The sequence below is a fragment of the Rhinopithecus roxellana genome, chromosome 12, assembly GCF_007565055.1.
Source record: "Rhinopithecus roxellana isolate Shanxi Qingling chromosome 12, ASM756505v1, whole genome shotgun sequence".
NCBI classification, from domain to species: domain Eukaryota; kingdom Metazoa; phylum Chordata; class Mammalia; order Primates; family Cercopithecidae; genus Rhinopithecus; species Rhinopithecus roxellana.
This window is the reverse complement of record NC_044560.1, coordinates 129,343,097-129,365,631: the sequence shown is the minus strand read 5'-3', so window position 1 is coordinate 129,365,631 and position 22,535 is coordinate 129,343,097. Positions and strand designations below refer to the sequence as shown.

Here is a 22,535-nt window from a genome sequence, read left to right as displayed (position 1 = left end):
CTTAGAAATAGTTAATGATAAGCCTTATATTAGGTATATAAAAAGTGTCCTGGTAGTCTTACACTCTAGAAATACACACCTTTTGGTATTGCCCCTTTCCTGCCATGCAGAGTCCCAGAGGTGAATCTCCCTATTTCTCCAAGTGTGCATCACTCACTCTCCTCTGTGCTGTGTCCTAGTGCTGTGCCCACAGCCTCACACAGCTGATGACTTCAGAGTCAGGAAACAGCTCAAGAGTCAGCCCCGAGGCTCCCTCTGTTCTTACTTCCCTGCAGCCTAGATTCACTTCAACTGGCAACTTGATTTTGCCGAATTCGGGACAGGCCACCAGGGCTCTTTCTCTACACAAGCTGGTCCCACCCCAGGTGGAGTCCAGCAGGCCCAGACACCAGAGAAGCTCGGAGCAGAGCAGGAAGCAGTCTGAGCTGCTCCTCCCTCATCCAAGGGGCTTCCTTCTCTCATTTGGGGGAAAAATGTGAGCTTGTTTCAAAGCCTCAGATGTTCCTTGTAGCTCATGGAGTAGGTAAAAGAAAACAAAGACGTGGTAGAAAGGGATGTGTTGGTGACAGTGAGAAAAAACTTGACCTTGAGGGCTCTCCTTCTTGTCCCTTTGTGAAGCCTCCTCCACCACATAGGGCTCAGGACTGACAAAGCCCCCTCCCAACCTTTCTCAGCCTGGACTCAAGTTCAGCCATGAGAAAACAGAAACACAAGGAGAGGAGAGTCTCTGGAAACAAATTGGGAGAGTTCAGGAGGAGAAATTGGGATTTGCTTCTGCCCATGGGACACAGGCTGGGAATAAATATGTTTTCCTGACTCTTCTCTGAAAGCCAGAGAGACTCTACCTAAAACCCTATTGCCAATGGTGCAGGGATCCACTTACCAGAAACTTTGATCGTCCTGAATGTGGAACGTTCGCTGCCAGTGGCTGAGTTACGAGCAGAGCAACCATAGAGCCCGCTATGCTTTGTAGTAATTTTGGGGATAAAGAGCTCTTGTCCTGATTGAAGAAAATTCCCATTAATCGTCCAAGAATACTCTGCCGGTGGTTTAGAGTCCGCGAAGCAGTACAAGTAGAGGTTTTCTCCTGTACGGTAATAGGCGAATGGAGACAAAATGCTGGGGATGTGTGGACCATCTGGAGTAAAGAGAATAAAGCCACAGGTGATGTCATCTGAGGGAAGGGGATGCTTCTGGTCTCTTAAAGGGACCAGTGTCCCTCTGAGCCAAGACACACCCTCAAGGCCCAGCCAAACTGCTCCTGTGTTCACTGAGCCGAGGCCTGAGGTATTCACCTGTTTCTCCCATCACAGGCTGTAGACCCCAAGTCTCCTCACCTTATATTCTTGTTTAAGATGTGCCTACCCAGGTTTTCCCAGGGCAGAGAGTCATGACCAGCTCGGGTGTCCAGAAATAAAAGTGTCTGTACTTGGACGTGAGAGAGACTGAGGTGCCTGGCCTCTGGTTGTTTGGATTTTAGCTGGTGACCTTGTCCACAGAGGAACCAAAGATACAAAGGACCTCCAGGGTGACTGGGTCACTGGGGATGCTACCAACTCGGTCCCGTATTTTACATTCATAGGGTCTTGTGTCATTTCTTGTGACATTGGCTAGGATGAGGATCCTGTTTTTACCGGGTTGCTTTAGCCTGGGAACTGACCCGGAGGCTCTGACCATTTACCCACCATACGTAGGTGTAGCCCTGAGTCTTAGGTTCACAGTTAAGGCTACAACATTCTTATTCTCCATGGGGTTGAAGTTGTAGCTGGTGATGTAGGGCTTGGGCAGCTCCGCTGTGTGGATAACAGAGAGAAGTTTGTCCTGTGTGACACCTTTTATTCTTCCGCAGGCATCCTTCCATCAGAGTTGGCATCTCCCACCTCTCAGCCCACTCGAGTCTTTGAAAGTCAATAGCTGGTGTGTGTGTCACAAGACAGATGCATGATGGTCTAAGGGCTCAAAGACTGTGAGGCCACCTGCTCTGTCTCACGGAAGCACAGACTTTCTCAAGTGTGAATTAAGCAGCAGTGTTGGATCATGGACAGACACATCAGTGGGAGTCACAGCCCCTGGCACCCCTCCCAGTCCCTCTCTAATCAACTGTCTGGCTGGCTTACCTTGGGTTCCTTACCTGGAATGTGCAACTGCTGGGCCCCTTCCAAGTTCCATCCTACTTTGCCCCCCCCCAGATGTCATTTCTCTGCAGCTTCCATTTCCAAGGACTTTCTAGAGATGAGTAATAATGGGACTTCCCATTGTCCTGAAACCCTGAAGATACTGAGCAGCCTGGCGTGGGACTGAATATTTCAGCAGAAAGAAGACAGGGGAGACCAGAGTCAAGCCTGGAGGTCAGTTCAGTCATCAGGCAGTGGAGGTACAAGGTGGGGCAGTTTTCTGCAGGTGTTTCATGATGACTTACTTGTTCCAGTGACCTCCAAAGACAGAGCAGAGTGCAAGGAATGATCTAGAAAGAGTAAAGGGGACAGGCAAGATCTGGTGGCTTTGGAGCAGAACCATGTTCCCTGTTTGGGGTTCTTTAAGTTTCCTCTCCTTCTGCAGAGGACAGGTGAGGACTATGTGGATCTTTCCAGAAATACATGTGGATATTTGGAAATGCAGAGCTGACTGGTGGAAAGGGTGGCAATGAACTCCTGGAAATCTGGTCCTCATGGACCATGTGTGTTTGATGGATATGAGACAAATTTGGGGAGAAGTTTTGCAAATATTTTCTTCCATTGGACACTCTACTCTCTGATTCCATGGGTTTGACTACTCTGGGGACCTCATGTAAGTGAATTCCAGAGTGAATCTGAGAAGAGAGCTGCTGGGAGTGGGGAGAATCAGAAGGCGTTCATGGGTGTGCAGTTTCAGTTATGCAAGATGGGGAGGTTCTAGAGATCTGCTGTACAGCTTGATGCCTATAGTTCACACAGATTGAGTATTTCTTATGCATAAGATTTAGGACAAAAAGTGTTTTGGATTTCTGACATTTTTTGATTCTGAAACGTTTGTCACATACTTACTGGTTTAGCATCCTAAATCTGAAAGATTCAAAACCTAAAATGCTCAGGTGAGCATTTCTTTTCACATCAGTTAAGTACGCAAAAGTGTGAGGTGATAGGCCAAATACATTCCTGCCCTTTTTCTTCTTTCTTTTTGTTTTTTCTCTCTCACCACGTTTCTAACTTGGTGATTAGTTTTTGGTCGATTCCGTACTGGTCATGTGGCACTTGTATATTCTTGAAGGCTTTGGGATGTGAGATATAATGATTGCTATTTTCTTTTCTTTTCTTTTTATTATACTTTAAGTTCTAGGGTACATGTGCATAACGTGCAGGTTTGTTACATATGTATACTTGTGGCATGTTGGTGTGCTGAACCCATCAACTCGTCAGCACCCATCAATTCATCATTTATATCATGTATAACTCCCCAATGCAATTCCTCCCCCTCCCCCCTCCTCATGATAGGCCCCAGTGTGTGATGTTCCCCTTCCCGAGTCCAAGTTTCCTCATTGTTCAGTTCCCACCTATGAGTGAGAACATGCGGTGTTTGGTTTTCTCTTCTTGTGATAGTTTGCTAAGAATGATGGTTTCCAGCTGCATCCATGTCCCTACAAAGGACGCAAACTCATCCTTTTTTATGGCTGCATAGTATTCCATGGTGTATATGTGCCACATTTTCTTAATCCAGTCTGTCACAGATGGACATTTGGGTTGATTCCAAGTCTTTGCTATTGTGAATAGTGCCGCAATAAACATACATGTGCGTGTGTCTTTGTAGTAGAATAATTTATAATCCTTTGGGTATATACCCAGTAGTGGGATGGCTGGGTCATATGGTACATCTAGTTCTAGATCCTTGAGGAATTGCCATACTGTTTTCCATAATGGTTGAACTAGTTTACAATCCCACCAACAGTGTAAAAGTGTTCCTATTTCTCCACATCCTCTCCAACACCTGTTGTTTCCTGATTTTTTAATGATTGCCATTCTAACTGGTGTGAGATGGTATCTCATTGTGGTTTTGATTTGCATTTCTCTGATGGCGAGTGATGATGACCATTTTTTCATGTGTCTGTTGGCTGTGTGAATGTCTTCTTTTGAGAAGTGTCTGTTCATATCCTTTGCCTAGTTTTTGATGGGGTTGTTTGTTTTTTTCTTGTATATTTGTTTGAGTTCTTTGTAGATTCTGGATATTAGCCCTTTGTCAGATGAGTAGGTTGCAAAAATTTTCTCCCATTCTGTAGGTGGCCTGTTCACTCTGATGGTAGTTTCTTTTGCTGTGCAGAAGCTCTTTAGTTAAATTAGATCCCATTTGTCAATTTTGGCTTTTGCTGCCGTTGCTTTTGGTGTTTTAGACATGAAGTCCTTGCCCATGCCTATGTCCTGAATGGTACTATCTAGGTTTTCTTCTAGGGTTTTTATGGTATTAGGTATAACATTTAAGTCTCTAATCCATCTTGAATTAATCTTCGTATAAGGAGTAAGGAAAGGATCCAGTTTCAGCTTTCTACTTATGGCTAGCCAATTTTCCCAGCACCATGTATTAAATAGGGAATCCTTTCCCCATTTCTTGTTTCTCTCAGGTTTGTCAAAGATCAGATGGCTGTAGATGTGTGGTATTATTTCTGAGGACTCTGTTCTGTTCCATTGGTCTATATTTCTGTTTTGGTACCAGTACCATGCTGTTTTGGTTACTGTAGCCTTGTAGTATAGTTTGAAGTCAGGTAGCGTGATGCCTCCAGCTTTGTCCTTTTGACTTAGGATTGTCTTGGCAATGCGGGCTCTTTTTTGGTTCCATATGAACTTTAAAGCAGTTTTTTCCAATTCTGTGAAGAAAGTCGTTGGTAGCTTGATGGGGATGGCATTGAATCTATAAATAACCTTGGGCAGTATGGCCATTTTCACGATATTGATTCTTCCTATCCATGAGCATGGTATGTTCTTCCATTTGTTTGTGTCCTCTTTGATTTCACTGAGCAGTGGTTTGTAGTTCTCCTTGAAGAGGTCCTTTACATCCCTTGTAAGTTGGATTCCTAGGTATTTTATTCTCTTTGAAGCAATTGTGAATGGAAGTTCATTCCTGATTTGGCTCTCTGCTTGTCTGTTACTGGTGTATAAGAATGCTTGTGATTTTTGCACATTAATTGTGTATCCTGAGACTTTGCTGAAGTTGCTTATCAGCTTAAGGAGATTTTTGACTGAGACAATGGGGTTTTCTAAATATACAATCATGTCATCTGCAAACAGGGACAATTTGACTTCTTCTTTTCCTAACTGGATACCCTTGATTTCTTTCTCTTGCCTGATTGCCCTAGCCAGAACTTCCAACACTATGTTGAATAGGAGTGGTGAGAGAAGGCATCCCTGTCTTGTGCCAGTTTTCAAAGGGAATTTTTCCAGTTTTTGCCCATTCAGTATGATATTAGCTGTGGGTTTGTCATAAATAGCTCTTATTGTTTTGAGGTACGTTCTATCAATACCGAATTTATTGAGCGTTTTTAGCATGAAGGGCTGTTGAATTTTGTCAAAAGCCTTTTCTGCATCTATTGAGATAATCATGTGGTTCTTGACTTTGGTTCTGTTTATATGCTGGATTACGTTTATTGATTTGTGAATGTTGAACCAGCCTTGCATCCCAGGGATGAAGCCCACTTGATCATGGTGGATAAGCTTTTTGATGTGCTGCTGAATCCGCTTTGCCAGTATTTTATTGAGAATTTTTGCATCGATGTTCATCAGGGATATTGGTCTAAAATTCTCTTTTTTTGTTGTGTCTCTGCCAGGCTTTGGTATCAGGATGGTGTTGGCCTCATAAAATGAGTTAGGGAGGATTCCCTCTTTTTCTATTGATTGGAATAGTTTCAGAAGGAATGGTACCAGCTCCTCCTTGTACCTCTGGTAGAATTCAGCTGTGAATCCATCTGGTCCTGGAGTTTTTTTGGTGGGTAGGCTATTAATTATTGCCTCAATTTCAGAGCCTGCTATTGGTCTATTCAGGGATTCAACTTCTTCCTGGTTTAGTCTTGGGAGAGTGTAAGTGTCCAGGAAATTATCCATTTCTTCTAGATTTTCTAGTTGATTTGCATAAAGGCGTTTATAGTATTCTCTGATGGTTGTTTGTATTTCTGTGGGGTCGGTGGTGATATCCCCTTTATCATTTTTTATTGCGTATATTTGATTCCTCTCTCTTTTCTTCTTTATTAGTCTTGCTAGCGGTCTGTCAATTTTGTTGATCTTTTCAAAAAACCAACTCCTGGATTCATTGATTTTTTGGAGGGTTTTTTTGTGTCTCTATCTCCTTCAGTTCTGCTCTGATCTTAGTTATTTCTTGCCTTCTGCTAGCTTTTGAATGTGTTTGCTCTTGCCTCTCTAGTTCTTTTAATTGTGATGTTAGAGTGTCAATTTTAGATCTTTCCTGCTTTCTCTTGTGGGCATTTAGTGCTATAAATTTCCCTCTACACACTGCTTTAAATGTGTCCCAGAGATTCTAGTATGTTGTATCTTTGTTCTCATTGGTTTCAAAGAACATCTTTATTTCTGCTTTCATTTCGTTATGTACCCAGTAGTCATTCAGGAGCAGGTTGTTCAGTTTCCATGTAGTTGAGCGGTTTTGATTGAGTTTCTTAGTCCTGACTTCTAGTTTGATTGCACTGTGGTCTGAGAGACAGTTTGTTATAATTTCTGTTCTTTTACATTTGCTGAGGAGTGCTTTACTTCCAATTATGTGGTCAATTTTGGAAGAAGTGTGATGTGGTGCTGAGAAGAATGTATATTCTGTTGATTTGCGGTGGAGAGTTGTATAGATGTCTATTGATTCCGCTTGGTGCAGAGATGAGTTCAATTCCTGGATATCCTTGTTAACTTTCTGTCTCGTTGATCTGTCTAATGTTGACAGTGGAGTGTTGAAGTCTCCCATTATTATTGTATGGGAGTCTAAGTCCCTGTGTAAGTCTCTAAGGACTTGCTTTATGAATCTGGGTGCTCCTGTATTGGGTGCATATATATTTAGGATAGTTAGCTCTTCCTGTTGAATTGATCCCTTTACCATTATGTAATGTCCTTCTTTGTCTCTTTTGATTTTTGATGGTTTAAAGTCTGTTTTATCAGAGACTAGGATTGCAACCCCTGCTTTTGTTTTGTTCTCCATTTGCTTGGTAGATCTTCCTCCATCCCTTTATTTTGAGCCTACGTATGTCTGTGCATGTGAGATGGGTCTCCTGAATACAGCAGACTGATGGGTCTTGACTCTATCCAGTTTGCCAGTCTGTGTCTTTTAATTGGAGTATTTAGTCCATTAACATTTAAGGTTAATATTGTTCTGTGTGAACTTGATCCTGCCATTATGATATTAACTGGTTATTTTGCTCGTTAGTTGATGCAGCTTCTTCCTAGCCTGGATGGTCTTTACATTTTTGCATGTTTTTGCAATGGCTGGTACCAGTTGTTCCTTTCCATGTTTAGGGCTTCCTTCAGGGTCTCTTGTAAGGCAGGCCTGGTGGTGACAAAATCTCTAAGCATTTGCTTATCTGTAAAGGTTTTTATTTCTCTTTCACTTATGAAACTTAGTTTGGCTGGATATGAAATTCTGGGCTTAAAATTCTTTTCTTTAAGAACGTTGAATATTGGCCCCCACTCTCTTCTGGCTTGTAGAGTTTCTGCCGAGAGATCTGCTGTTTGTCTGATGGGCTTCCCTTTGTGGGTAACCTGACCTTTCTCTTTGGCTGCCCTTAAGATTTTTTCTTTCATTTCAACTTTGGTGAATCTGGCAATTATGTGTCTTGGAGTTGCTCTTCTGGATTAGTATCTTTGTGGCGTTCTCTGTATTTCCTGAATTTGAATGTTGGCCTGCCCTACTAGGTTGGGGAAGTTCTCCTGGATGATATCCTGAAGAGTGTTTTCCAACTTGGTTCCATTTTCCCCCTCACTTTCAGGCACCCCAATCAGACGTAGATTTGGTCTTTTTACATAATCCCATACTTCTTGTAGGCTTTGTTCATTTCTTTTTCTTCTTTTTTCTTTTGGTTTCTCTTCTCGCTTCATTTCATTCATTTGATCCTCAATCGCTGATACTCTTTCTTCCAGTTGATCGAGTCGGTTACTGAAGCTTGTGCATTTGTCACGTATTTCTCGTGTCATGGTTTTCATCTCTATCATTTCGTTTATGACCTTCTCTGCATTAATTAGTCTAGCTGTCAATTCTTCCACTCTTTTTTCAAGATTTTTAGTTTCTTTGCACTGGGTACGTAATTCCTCCTTTAGCTCTGAGAAGTTTGATGGACTGAAGCCTTCTTCTCTCATCTCGTCAAAGTCATTCTCTGACCAGCTTCGATCCATTGCTGGCGATGGGCTGCGCTCCTTTGCAGGGGGAGATGCGCTCTTATTTTTTGAATTTCCAGCTTTTCTGCCCTGCTTTTTCCCCATCTTTGTGGTTTTATCTGTCTCTGGTCTTTGATGATGGTGACGTACTGATGGGGTTTTGATATAGGTGTCCTTCCTGTTTGATAATTTTCCTTCTGACAGTCAGGACCCTCAGCCATAGGTCTGTTGGAGATTGCTTGAGGTTCACTCCAGACCCTGTTTGCCTGGGTATCAGCAGCAGAGGTTGCAGAAGATAGAATATTGCTAAACAGCGAGTGTACCTGTCTGATTCTTACTTTGGAAGCTTCCTCTCAGGGGTGTACTCCACCCTGTGAGGTGTGGGGTGTCAGACTGCCCCTAGTGGGGGATGTCTCCCAGTTAGGGTACTCAGGGGTCAGGGACCCGCTTGAGCAGGCAGTCTGTCAGTTCTTAGATCTCAACCTCCGTGTTGGGAGATCCACTGCTCTCTTCAAAGCTGTCAGACAGAGTCGTTCGCGTCTGCACAGGCCTCTGCTGCTTCCCCTGTTGTGCCCTGTCCCCAGAGGTGGAGTCTACAGAGACAGGCAGGCTTCCTTGAGCTGCTGTGAGCTCCACGCAGTTCGAGCTTCCCAGCGGCTTTGTTTACCTACTTAATCCTCAGCAATGGCGGGCGCCCCTCCCTCAGCCTCACTGCTGCCTTGCGGATAGATCACCGCAGACTGCTGTGTTAGCAATGAGGGAGGCTCCGTGGGCGTGGGACCCTCCTGGCCAGGTGTGCGATATATTCTCCTGGTGCGCCAGTTGGCTTAAAGCGCAGTATTGGGGTGGGAGTTACCCGATTTTCCAGGTGTTGTGTGTCTCAGTTCCCCTGGCTAGGAATCCGGATTCCCTTCCCCCTTGCGCTTCCAGGTGAGGCGATGCCTCGCCCTGCTTCAGCTCTCGCTGGTCAGGCTGCAGCAGCTGACCAGCACCGATTGTCCGGCACTCCCTAGTGAGATGACCCCAGTACCTCAGTTGAAAATGCAGAAATCACCGGTCTTCTGTGTCGCTCGCGCTGGGAGTTGGAGACTGGAGCTGTTCCTATTCGGCCATCGTGCTCCGCCCCCATGATTGCTATTTTCTATGTCATCAAATCTTTCCACGTTTCCATGATTGCATCTTTTCCTCAGTGCCTGTGTTGTGGCAGTCATTAATAAAAGTCTCTCAGGTCAGATTTAGGGCAGGTTTTTGTAATTCTGCAAAATATGTTACTGGGTTTCTGGTAGGGGTAGCTTTGAAACTGCAGCTCACTTTGGGTAGTATTGTCTTCCTAACAATATCAATTCTTCCAATCCATGAAAATGAAATGTCTTTCCATATACTGATGTCGTCTTTAATATCTTTCAGTAATGCTTTGTAGTTTTCAAGGTATAACCCTTAAACCGTTTTGGTTAAACTTATTCCAAAATATTTTATTCCTTTTGATGTTAATGTGAATGGAAATTCTTTTCTTAATTTCCTTTCAGATTGTTCATTGTTAGTGTATAGTCTAAACAATGATGTAGAACGAGTGAAGGGGACAGGCAAAAGCTGGTGGTTTTCAAGCAGGAACATATGCCCTGTCCTGGGTTTTTGTTTTTCCCTCTTACTTTGCAGAGGGCAGGTGACTCTTCCCTGATAGCCAGATAGACTTCACTGGAAAACATATTGCCAGTGCCCTAGGGACCCACTTATCAGGGGCTATGATCCTCTTGATTATGAGATTTGTTCCAAAAGTGGCTGAGTTATGTATGAAACAGACATAGACCCCTCTATGTTTTAGTGATTTGGGGATAAAGAGCACTTGTGCTGATTGCTGGAACTTCTCATCAATCAACCAAAAATGTTCTGCCAGTGGGTGAGAGTCTGTGAGGCAGGAGAGCTTGGGGACTTCCCCTGGATGGTAATAGGTGTTTGAAGAAGAAAAAGTGGGGGCATCCAGACCATCTGGAGCAAAGAGAATAAAGTCACAGGTGATGATGTCAGAGGGAAGGGAAAATCCTGGTCTGTGGAAGGGCCACAGTGACCCTGTGAGCTAAGTCACAACACTGAAGTCCCAGCCAAATCCCTGCTGTGTTCACTGATCTGGACCCTGAGGCATTCACCTGTTTCTCCCATCATGACCTGTGGACCCTGAGTCTCCCACGACAGCAGCAGCCTCTTCTCTTCCATTGTTGGCCAAGCCTAAGCCTACTCTTAGTACTCATGGCCAGCTTTGATGTCCAGGGGTAAAGGTCACTGTACTTGGACCTGAGAGGGACTGGGAGGCCTGGCCTCTGGCCATGTGTATACGGGATGGCAGCCTGGCTCACAGAGGAATAAAAGATACTCACAGAGGAGATTCAGGGTGACTGGGTCACTGCGGCTGGCACTCACTGGGCTCTTCATTTCACATTCATAGGGTCCTGCAGTATACTTTGTGACACCAAATAGAATGAGGGTTCTGTTGTTTTCAGACAGCTGCAACCTGGGACTGATAGGGAGGCTCTGACCATTTATCCACCACAGGTAGCTTGCGTTCTGATTGTCAGGATTACAGGATAAGGTCACAGTCTCCGTGGCCTCCCTGGGGTTTAAGTTGCTGCTGTTGATGGAGGGCTTGGGAGTCTCCACTGTGCAGATAACAGAGAGAAGATTGCCCTTTGTGGTACATTTGATTCCTCCTAAGACATTTTTCAATCATAGATGGCATTTCCCACCTTTCAGCCCACTCAAGTCCTTAAAAGCCCATGTCAAGTGTGTGTGTTACAAGACAGATGCATGGCAATCTGAGGGCTTAGAGATTGTGAAGCTGCCTGCTTTATGTGGGAGAAGCACTGACTTTCTCGTGTGTGAAGTGAGCAGCAGTATTGGGTCATGGAAAGGCATGGGACCAGCAGTCACAGCCCCTGGTGTTCCTCTGAGTCCCTCCCTCCCCAACTGCCTGCCTGGCCCACCCTGTAGTCCTCACTTGGAGCATGCAGTGCTGGAATCTTCTTTGTTTCAGTCTTACTTTGCCCCCCCAAGGTATGTTTCCTCTGCAGCTTCCCTTTCCAAGGACATCCTAGAGATTGATGATGGAACTTCCCATTGTCCTTAAACCCTTTGGGTCCTGGGAAGCCTGGCCTGGGCTGGGTACTTCAGCAGAAATTACACTGGGGAGACCAGAGTCAAGCCTGGAGGTCTGTTCAGTCATCAGGCAGTGGCGCCACAAGGTGGGGCAGTTTTCCTAGCTGTCTCATAGTGACTGACTTGAGCCAGTGACCTCCAAAGATAGAGCAGAGTCCAAGGAATGACCTATAAAGAGTGAAGGGGATAGGCAAGAGCTGATAGCTTTGGACCAAGACCATGTTCCCTGTTGTGTGTTCATGATGTTCCCTTCCCCCTGTAGAGGGAAGGTGAGGACCATGTGGTTGTTTCTAGATATACATGTGGATGTTTGAAAATGCAGAACTGACTGGTGGAAAGGGCGAATATGAACTGATGATGGAAGTCTGGCCCTCACGGACGATATGTGTTTGGTGGCTATTAGAACAATATTTGGGAAGAAGTCTTGCAGATACTTTCTGTCATTAGACATTCTATTCTCTGATTCTATGAGTTTGACTACTCTATGTACCTCATCTCAGGGGATTCCAGAGTGAATCAGAGAGTAGAATAGTAGTTTCCAGGAGCTGGGGTTGGGGGAATAGGGCACTGTTCCGTGGCTGTGTGGTTTCAGTTAGATAGGTTGAGGAGGTTCTAGAGATCTCCTGTGCAGCTTCATGCCTATAGTTCATACAGATAAAGTGTTCCTTATGCAGAAAGCTTAAAACCAAGTGTTTAGGATTTCTAACTTCTTTTTTTATTTTGGAATATTTGCAGTAGATGTACTGGGTTAGCATCCCACATCTGAAAAATTTAAAATCCAAAATGCTCCAGTGAGAACATCTTTTTAGCATCACATCAGTGGTCAGAAGTGTTGGATTCTGGAGCATTTCAGATTTTGGATTTCTAGATTTGGGATGCTCAATTTGTAATACTGTAATTTTCCCATAAAATGTTCTCAAGAGTTTAGACCTCATGTTATGTTCTGACTCTAGTAACAAGACAAAAAAAATTTTGGGGGAAGCTTTAAAATGTTGTCATAAGTGGAAATTTTTACTGATGGTCCAAACATCTAAGATCAATTGCTGGTAGTAGTATTTCTCTTGATACCAAATTAAAGTTTAGGTGTGAGGTGAATTCCAGCAGGATCAAATTATGCTCAAAGAAAGATGCCAAAGGTGATTTGAAATTAGCAAGTCCTTAAGTAGAGAGAGTCCCGTTAAAAGGACAGAACTGGTCAGTGTGTCAATTACATAAAGAGAGGAATGATGCTGAATTAAAAGAAGTGATGTGTGTTATATTAGTAAATATAGAAAGAACTCCCTGTTTCTAATTTCTCTGCAGAGTTAGGGAAAATGGGGAGGAGCCGAAAACAGGTATGTGAAACGCTTTCTTCATTTTCTCTTAACCTCAGGAAATACAACTCGAGTTTCAGTTTGTGTGAATTAGGAAGAGTCTAAGTGAGACGCCAATGGCTCATGTGTCCCCCACACGAAGCACCCCACCTTATGAAAATGGCATCATCAGGAGGAAGCAATCATATGTGGCACCGGCAGTAAAACCATCAGATAGCAACCTCTGGCCACCTCCAACAGGTCCCCGACACCACCAGTATTCCCATTATGTGTATGTTACAGCCTTGGTAGTTTTTCCACAACTACAAAATTTAAAAATTGCTATTGTCAATACAAAATGTTAAATATGAAGTAGAATATGTTGTCCCACTTTTTTTCCCCCACTCTTTTTGAACTTTCCTGTTTCAGTTTTGGAAGTTTCTATTGACACATCCTCAAGCTAGGGATTCTTTCCTCAGCTGTGTACATTCTACCAGTAAGCATCAAAAGCATTCTTCATTTCTCTCACAGCACTTTTTTTTTTTTTTTTTTCTGAGATGGAGCCTCATTCTGTTGCCCAGGCTGGAGTGCAGTGGTATGGTCTTGGCTTACCGCAAGCTCCATCTTCCGGGTTCACACCATTTTCCTGCCTCAGCCTCTCGTGTAGCTGGGACTACATGCGCCTGCCACCACGTCTGGTATTTGTTTGTATTTTTAGTAGAGTCGGGGTATCACCGTGTTTGCCAGTAGGGTCTCGATCTCCTGACCTCGTGATCCACCTGCCTCACCTTCCCAAAGTCCTGAGATTATAGGCGTGAGCCACTGTGCCAGGCCATCTCTGAGGGATTTTAATGAGTTATTGACTTTTGAGTTTGTTCAGCTGTTTACTTCCTGTTAGAACGGAGTGACAAATTTCAAGCTTGTTATATGCCTGACAGGAAACCAGAAGTCTCTAGGAAGTGCCTGGAGAATGTGAGCTCCATAGTAGGCTGAGTATGGAGTCACGAGTGAAATGGGTGAAATGAGCCCATTGGCTTTGGAGACTGCAGGCCTGTCCAGCTCTGACACCCTGGTGAGTCAGTGCAATGATTCCAACAGTGACAGAAAACTAGCATGGTTGACTCCATCTGGCATCTAGTCTCAGGTTGGCTGTCCTCACTCATTCCTGGACATAGGCCAGGCTAACCATGGGAGGAATGTAGTTTATGGTTTAACTTTGAAGAAACAATGATAATAGTTCCTCGATAAAACTAATACCCTTACTTTGCCCAGGGATTGCCTTTGTAAAACTGGTGAAAGACCATGAGAGTAAGATTATAGGAGGGAACTGAGTTCTGCTAAAGTGCAGGCACAGTTTCTATAATCACTTACTGCTCAAATGTCATTTGGTCAGAGTTTACAAAATTTGTAATAATTGCTCCAATAGATAACATCATTATTGTAGAACCTGAGATTGGTCTTTTGAGATGTTTCTCATTCTTTGCATTCTGGCAACCCGCTGACCTCATCCATACCCATGACTAATGACTCAGCCAGTCACGTGGTCCCCACCTAGAGGCAGATTCAAGCACAAACGGATCATTTCCCTCCGCCCGCATGATTCCATCATCAAACAATCAGCAGTACCCATTTTTTGGTCCTGTGTCCCTGAAACTATCCTTGAAAATTTCTAACCCCTGATCCACTAGGGAGGCTGATTTGAGTAATAATAAACCTCCGTCCTCCTGTTTGGCAGACTTGGAGTCATTAAAATCTTTCTTTACTGCAAATCACCATCGGGATAAATTTTTTTTTTTTTTTTTTTTTTTTTTTTTTTTTTTTTTTTTTTTTTTTTTTTTTGTGCAGGAGGCCAGAAGAACTTGTCTGGGAATTATAAGAGTGGATGGAGGAGCTGCCTATCCCTGTCCCATGGTCTTGTCCACAGAACAGCCTCACAAAGGGAAAGAGCCCTGGATGGGGATACAGTGGAAGATCATTCTCTTAGTGACCTGGGGACATTGCCTCCAGATGAAGCTTTTCAGGAGTGGAAACTCCAGGTGATTTCTGTGCCTTTCCTATTTCCTGGGAGGTAGGCCAGGCCACAGTGTTAGCAGGAAGGGAACAGAACAGTCAGCCTAGGAGGGAGTGTCTGGGGAAGGCCTAGGGATGGAGGAAGATGCTGTGCAGGACAGGGCCTGCGAGTTAGAATGAAGTGGGAGGAAGATGAGGGACACAGAGAAGCAGAGAGAGGCAGAGGCAGCACGGCAGTGAACTGTGGGGCATACAGTGACTTCAGTGACCCCAGGGACCAGGTGCTCCCATTTCCACAGTCCAGGACCAGGGAGCCCTGAAAACCCTCCAGTGGCCAAAGAGCTTCAGAGTTACACATGAGGTGGGATGGCTTTAGGGGCAAGAGGAAGTGGAGGGATGAAACATGGGTGTCAGCCTCTGAAGGACAAGGGACAGGTGTGGTGAGAACTTCGTAGGATTCTGCATCCAAGATCCAGTCTCTAAAGAGGTTATGGATCATTCATTTCTTCATCGAATTCCTATTCCTTCATTTGTTATGTGAGAGCTCCTGAGTGTGTGTCTCTCACTGGACTTGTGCTGGTGCAGGGTGTGAGTGGGGAATGAAAACAAGGTCCTCTCCTTTATCCTGTCATGCCAGTGACATGGACACTTTGGGAAACACAGGATTTCAGGTTCAGTGATGGGAGTTAAGATCTTAGGGGGAGGCCTGGACATTTTTTCATTGACTCTGATGGTTGAGGCTGGTGATTTAGTTCTGGAATGCAGACTAATCGGCTGACCATTTGTTCTCACTCCTCTGAGGTTTGGATGCCTAAGAAGAGAGGATTTCAGCTAATGAATGACTACAGGGTCATTTGAACCCAATAAGCCCTCACTTCTGGTGGAGGAGAGGATGGGCCTGTGGCTGCAGACAGACCTTATGTGACCCTGATCTGCCTTTTGTGTTTGTGTGACTCTGGTTCAGTGACTATGCCTTCCTGTGCCTCAGTTTTTTCTCAGTCAAATAAGCTAAATGGCAAATGGACTGTGGCTTTTCATGCTATCTGTGAATAAATTGTAAATTATTCACAGTCACCAGACCTAATACTTGGTGCAGTGGAGGTGTTCACACAAACAGCATTTATTATTATTCACTTCCATGAGAGAGCACCTTTAGGTCAGATCCCTGTGGACAAGCTACATTTTCTCTCTTCTGTTTATGCTTCTGGGGACATTAGACTTCCTATGGAGTGTCCTAAGCCTCGCAAGGTAGTTGGCCAATGGCCTACAAAGCTTGTCTTTCTGTCCTCTCCACTCTGAGTGTCAGGTGAAGAAAGCTCTGTCCTTGACCAGATGAGGTTCTGAGGGCTGAGCTCTGGCTAGTGAGCAGCTCCAGGAGACACAGTCCTCAGACAGCTGGTGAATCCTTTGTCCCAGTAAGCCCTGCCACAACCCAGCCCTGGCACAGGCTCCTCAGCTTTGTCTGGAGTAAGAATTTAATGACAGAGGTCTGGGGTTGAGGCTTCTTGGGCTGAGCTTCTCTGAGAGTATCTCAGGGGTCTTCTTAGGCAAAGCCCTACTCAGTTCTCCAGGGTCTTTCTCAGGGTCAAATTTATGAAGAGGACATGAGGTGCTTGGCTGACACTGATCTCCTGCTGCTGAGCATCTCCGCATCAGACTGTCCTTCCTGTGCAGCAAGGGTCTGCAGGGTCTGGAGTCAGGAAAGGAATTCTGATCTGCTGTAGTTTGTCTCCTCTGTGTGTGTCCCGCACTAAATGCTGAAGCCCCAACATAGGACATAATGCAGAGAGGGACCCAGGCATGGTCTAGGCCTGACAATCCTGTGTGTGCGAAGTAGAAGTGACCCCCACCCCCCAACACCAAGGGATCATGTGGAATCACTCACGGTATAAGGTGAAATTTCCAGTTACTCCTTCATTCCCATCACCTCGCTTTATGATTTCTACAGTGTAGGATCCTGCGTCCTTCTGGTTGACACTCTGGATCAGCAGGGATGCATTGGAATATACTGTTTCTCGTCCACTGTATGCAGGCCCAAATACAATTCTTTCCGTTTCTATTACATATGCTGTAATGTAATGGTGGAGATCCATTATTTGCCCTTTGTACCAGATGTAGGCAGCAGGATTCTGGGGCAAATTGTGAACAAGTAGAAGAACATCGTTCCCCTCAGAAACATTGGTTGGCTGAGCTTCAATTGTGACTTGGGCAGTGGTGGGCGGGTTCCAGAAGATTAAAAGTGATGCTAGGAGGTGGAGAGAGCATCAGTCAATATTGAAACCTATGTATTGGGGTGAAAAGATGGGGCCATGTGTCCTGAGAAAATCTCTTCAATCATCAGCCTTGAAGACACACACACAGACACACACAAAACCACACATACCTCTTTTTTTATGTGTGTGTGATTGTGTGTTTGTGTCCTACCGTCCTACTGTCCTACGGGGTGAAGGTCAGCGGCATGACCCCCATTCCTCCAACACTTCTGATCTCGGCATTTTTCTGTTTGGAATCCTCTTCCCCAGAGGTCTGCACTGCTCTCTCCACACTGCCCTCAGGTCCTGCTCACATCGGGGCATCCTTAGACTTCTTTCCTGACACCTCCTTCAGAGACAATGGGTCTTCCCTTTCTGACCTTTCCCTGCTCTGCTCCCTCCGGAGCTCTTGTCAACACCTGACCTCACATTCTAGATCTCTTTGCATGTCTGTCTTCCTCCCCATGAGAGCATGAGCTCCGTGAAGACAGGGACTTGTGTGATCTTGGTTGCACCCAGTGCCTGGGACAGGCTGGAGACTCCTGTAGATGTGAGAGTTCCAAGGGCCCTCCATGCCTGGGGTGTCTTTTTTTCTTTCCTCAATTGTTGAAGTTTTTGCTGAGGACAGTGTTTCATGCCCTGCTTACATTTTCATTTGAAGTGCAATCTGATAATAGTTACTATTATCATTTTTCAAAATGTGGTGGCCAGTGATGATTAACAAGGAAAACAGAACACTTGAGATTTTCCTACCTCTTACCAATTCCAGTTCAATGTGATTTTCCTGTTTTGACCCCTGTCCCTCTCTGATATATTTTCCCCTATCCAGGCTCCAACAGAGCCTTCTTTCCTGTATTTTTTTTTTTTTTTTTGGAGACGGAGTCTCTTACTGTCAGCCAGGTTGGCGTGCAGTAGCACAGTCTCCACACACTGCAACCTCTGCCTCCCGGGTTCATGCAATTCTCCTGCCTCAGCCTCCTGAGTAACTAGGATTATAGGAGCACACCACCACACCTGGTTAATTTTTTGTATTTTTAGTAGAGACGGGGCTTCACTGTGTTTAGCAGACTGGTCTTGACCTCCTGACCTCATGATCCACCCAACTCAGCATCCCAAAGTGCTGACTTTTAATATTAAGAACCCCATCCTCTCCAGGAGACCCCATCCAATCATTCTGCTTCTTCCTGCTGTCCTCTCTGAGGAAGTTCTCTCCTCACCTGTGAGCACGAGCTCCTTCCAGGTGATGTGCAGTGTGCAGGGAGGCGCTGAGAGGGGCCTCATGGCCTGTGCTGCCTGTGTGTTCTCCTCCGTGGAGATGAGCCTGAGATCCAGAAACTTTCTGAGCATGGCTGTCAGCTGTGCTGTCCTTCCTCCTTCTGTGCTGAGCCTCTTCCTGAGGCAGAAGCACTTCTCAGGCTCATGGGCGGGGTCTGTGCCCAGGACACCCCTCTGTCCCCACCTCTCTCAGTCCTGCCTCCTTGTCCCTCCTTCTCTTTTTCCTTTTGCCTGTGTGTCAGGTCCCTGGGAATTGTGGAGGCCTCTGCCTTTTTCAGCAGTGATTCTGTCAACAAACCTCGATGCACACTATGTGCAGAAACACAAACACACACACAAAAGAGACACACACAGACACACACAGTCACACACATACCCTGTAGGTTGGGCAAGCACAGTCCTGGGCCTCAGCCTCCTGCTGTCCCCATGGCTCTGGGTTGGGGTGCACATTTACGCCCTTTGCCCTCTTTCATCCCTGTCTGGCTCTCCCCTTCAGTGCAGGAGGCTGGAGCTGCACCAGGTCCCTGTCACAGGGACACCCCATTGTGTGTGGGTGAGTTGTGTGTTGCCTGGTGAGAGGGACCCATCCTTTCTCTAATTGTGTCTAGCTTGGCTGCAGCTTCCAAGGATAGACATTCAGGACCTGGGTGTCCCAGAGGAAACTGTCCTTCCTGGAGGTGTGCAGGGTGAATCTCTCATGCCTCTTGGGAGGAGAGGCCTGTGCCGGTTGCTCAGTGAGAGCTATGAGTCCCATGGTCAAAGGGACAGTTGTCAGTCACTCTATTGCTCCCTGGGGACTGGTGGCTGAGCTGGGGCTCAGGGTTTCTCATTTCTTCCTGACCATCTTTTGTGTCCTCTCTTCTGTGCCCATCTGATTGTACTGTGGTCAGCACAGTACACTTCCCCGTGGTGGTGCAGGAGGAAGTGGGGAGTTACCCAGGAACCCTGTGGAACATGGCTCATTGAGACACAGGAAGGGGAGCCTGGGACAGAGCAGGGGTTCAGAGCTGGAGAGATTCATCCCGACTTACTCCATGGTCGTGATGGGCTCAGCCGTCCATGTGGTGACATACCCAGGGGTCTATCCTGAGGGTTTTGAATTGGCCAAGCTGCTCTCTGTAGAGGAGGAACAGGTAGTCACCAGAGAGCCTGTCTGGAGGGAGGTTGCTCACCCCTGAGAGGGCAGGTGAGTGTGAGTTGTGTTCTGGGAGCAAAGAGCAATAATACCCCCTTCTCCCGGCAGGGACACAGGAGAGGTCTGTCTTCCCAAGGGACAGACGGGGGTAGGTGGCCACATCCTGGATGGTGCCTGTGTGTGAACATCACACGTGCTCTGAGCCCCACGGGGTGCAGCGGGCAGGCAGGTCACAGGGTGCCTGACTGATTCCCGGGGAGGCTGTGGGCCCTCAGGCAGCCGCTGTTCTGTGTCAGCGCTAGTCTTGGCCTGGGATGCCCCAGAGGACAGGACAGACGGAGCAGGGGCGGGCATTTAGGGAACAGTGGCGGAAAGAGTTGATGAGGATGGAGGGAGGTCATGAGAGGAAAGCGCGCAGTACGGCTATGCGTGCACCATCACTGCCCTATGAGATGTCTTTTTAGCTGAGCCCAGGGAAGGAGCAGGTGTGTGGGGCAGGAGCTGCCTGCAGAGGGAGTGGTATTAGGTTGGCGGCCGGCAGGTCAGGGAGGAGCTGACGGAGTCCGTGTGGGGAGCATGGAGGACGTTGAGGACTTGGGCCGAGGTGACTTTAGTGAGGATGGACCCTTCTCGGCTATGGGTTCTGCTGAGGGAAGTCGGCATCCCCTGGGAAGGCTCCAGGCTGGAGGGACTCTGCCACCCCCTGGTGGACTGGAAGGGAAGTGTGGGTGGCCGAAATCCCTGCCAGGCTGCGTGTTTTATTCCACAAGGATCTGCACATTTCACGCGAGGTCACTCATATGTTATGTTACAGCTCCGTCACCTTCCAGCCCCGTGAGTCCCAGTCTCTGTGGCTCCACGTTCACTGTTCTCCCTCTTTCACAATCGGATGTGCCGAACGCAGATTTTTGTCACCTTCTGTGAGTTTGTGTTTGTGTGCAGTAGGCGGCACTCTGTATACCCTGGTGGCAGTGATGTCTGGGGCTGAGCACTGCACATGGGCTTGGGAGCTTCCAGCTAACTTGATTGAAAAAGTGACAGTTTTCTTGAAAAACACTGGGTCAGATGATGTATTCATGGGCTTTAGCTGCTATAACAACTTAGCCTCGGTGAATTAAATAATAGAAATCGATTTTTCACATTTCTGTGAATAATGTGCTATTTTAACCACTTTAAAATGTGCAATCAAGTGGAATTAACCGTATACACAGTGTTAAGTTCCCATCACCACTATTTTTCATACAAAATTTTTGTCATTTTAAATTGAAACTTTGTATCATTGAAACAATAATAATAATAGACCTTGATCATCTCTATCTCTGTGAATTTGCCTATTCTTGATGTTTCATGAAAATGGAATTTTATATATATGTTATTTAGTTTCTGACATTTCACTTAGCATAGTGTTTCCAAAGTCCATGCATGTTACAGCGGATGTCAGAGCTTCCTTCCTTTTTATGGCAGATTTACACACTGTTGTATGTGTCACCACATTTGTTTATTCATGTGTTGATGAACACTTGGATTGTTTTCTTATTTTATCTTTTGTGAGTAATGCTGCAATCAACATTCCCATGTAAGTACCTATTTGAGTCCCTGGATTCAGTTCTTTGGGTACATACCTAGGAATGGATGCTGTTTCATATGAGAATTCTATGAGTAGCTTCTTGAGGAACAGCAAATCTGTTTCTCCTAGTGGCTGTACCTTTTTATAATCTCACCAGCAATGTATGAGGATTCCAAATTCTACATAAGGCTTTCACTTGTTATTTAACCTTTTAAAAGCCATATTTGTAGGTGTAGTGTGGTATATCCTTGTGGCTTTGACTTTGTATTTTCCTAATGACTAATGATGTTGAGTTTCTTTTCATGACCCTCTTGATGATTTGCATATCTTCTTTGAATAAATGTCTATTTGAGTCCTTTGCCCATTTATATAAATTGGGTGGTTTGTCTTTTTGTTGTCGAGTTGTAGCAGTTCTTTATCTGTTCTGAGCATGAAACCATTGTCTATGTGATTTGCAACTATTATGTCTCATTCTGTGTTTGGTCTTTTTATTTTCCTGATAATATCCTTTGATGCACAAAAGGGTTGCATCTTTAGCCCAATTTATCTATTTTTCCTTTCTGTTTTTCATGCATTTGGGTCATACCTGAGAATCCATGGCACATTTGAGGTCATTAAATTTTACCCCTATGTCTTTTTCTAAGATGTTTTTATGGTTATAGATCTTATAATTAACTCACGGATCCATTTTTAGATAATTGTTTGATATGGTTGGAAGTATAGTTCTCTAAGTTTCTTGTTTTGCATGTTTTTATCTAGTTGTTTCTGCACCGTTATTTGAGAGGTTGATTGTTCCTCCATTAAATTATCTTGACACCCTTATGCAAGAGCAATGAACTACAAGGGTGAGTGTTTATTTCTGGACTCTTAATTCTATCCCTTTGACCCCTATTTGTATTCTTATGCCAGCAGCCTCTGTTTTTAATAGTTGTAATGTTTTGTGACATATGAAATAAGAAAGTTCAATTTCTGCATTTTGTTTTGGCAAAATTGTTTTGGCTCTTTCAAGGGTACTTTTGTAAAAGCAAGGAGGCCAATGTTGTGCAGTTGGAAAGCCATTTCTGTATTCGTTCAGAGGGGAGTTTTGCTGTCTAGGGATCTTTTCAGGAACTTTATCAAAGTAGGTAAATTATCACCACTTCCGTTGCTGAGGTACTGTGTTAAAATATGTGTTGCATCCCGTTGAGGAATTGAGAGTCCCTGGAAGCACTTGCCCATGTGGTGAGGGACAATGAGCTCCTTCATGAGGGGCACAGAAGACATTGTTTTGGGACACAATGTTGTCAGGGAAGGTGTGTGCATCTCTACTTCTTTATTTTTTTGTACAGATTGCATCTCAGCTAGATGTACTAGATATTGAAATCTTTGTTCATTCTCTTGGTTCTGGTTTAGCTGACCTGTCAGCTGGATCTGGAGGACATGCCTGGCAGGGGAGTGACCCCCAGGGGAAAGAGCAGGGCTCATCAGAGTGAAAGAAGCTGGGACCCAGAGAAGCAAGTGAGGTCTGACTCTTAGAAGCCAAAGACTGGCAGGTGG

At 45.2% G+C, this 22,535-nt stretch overlaps 1 pseudogene; it reads right to left on the bottom strand.

Annotated features, from left to right (window-relative positions):
• Nucleotides 1–845: 845 nt before the first annotated feature.
• LOC104663995 lies at nucleotides 846–18,303 on the bottom strand (annotated as a pseudogene).
• Nucleotides 18,304–22,535: the final 4,232 nt, after the last annotated feature.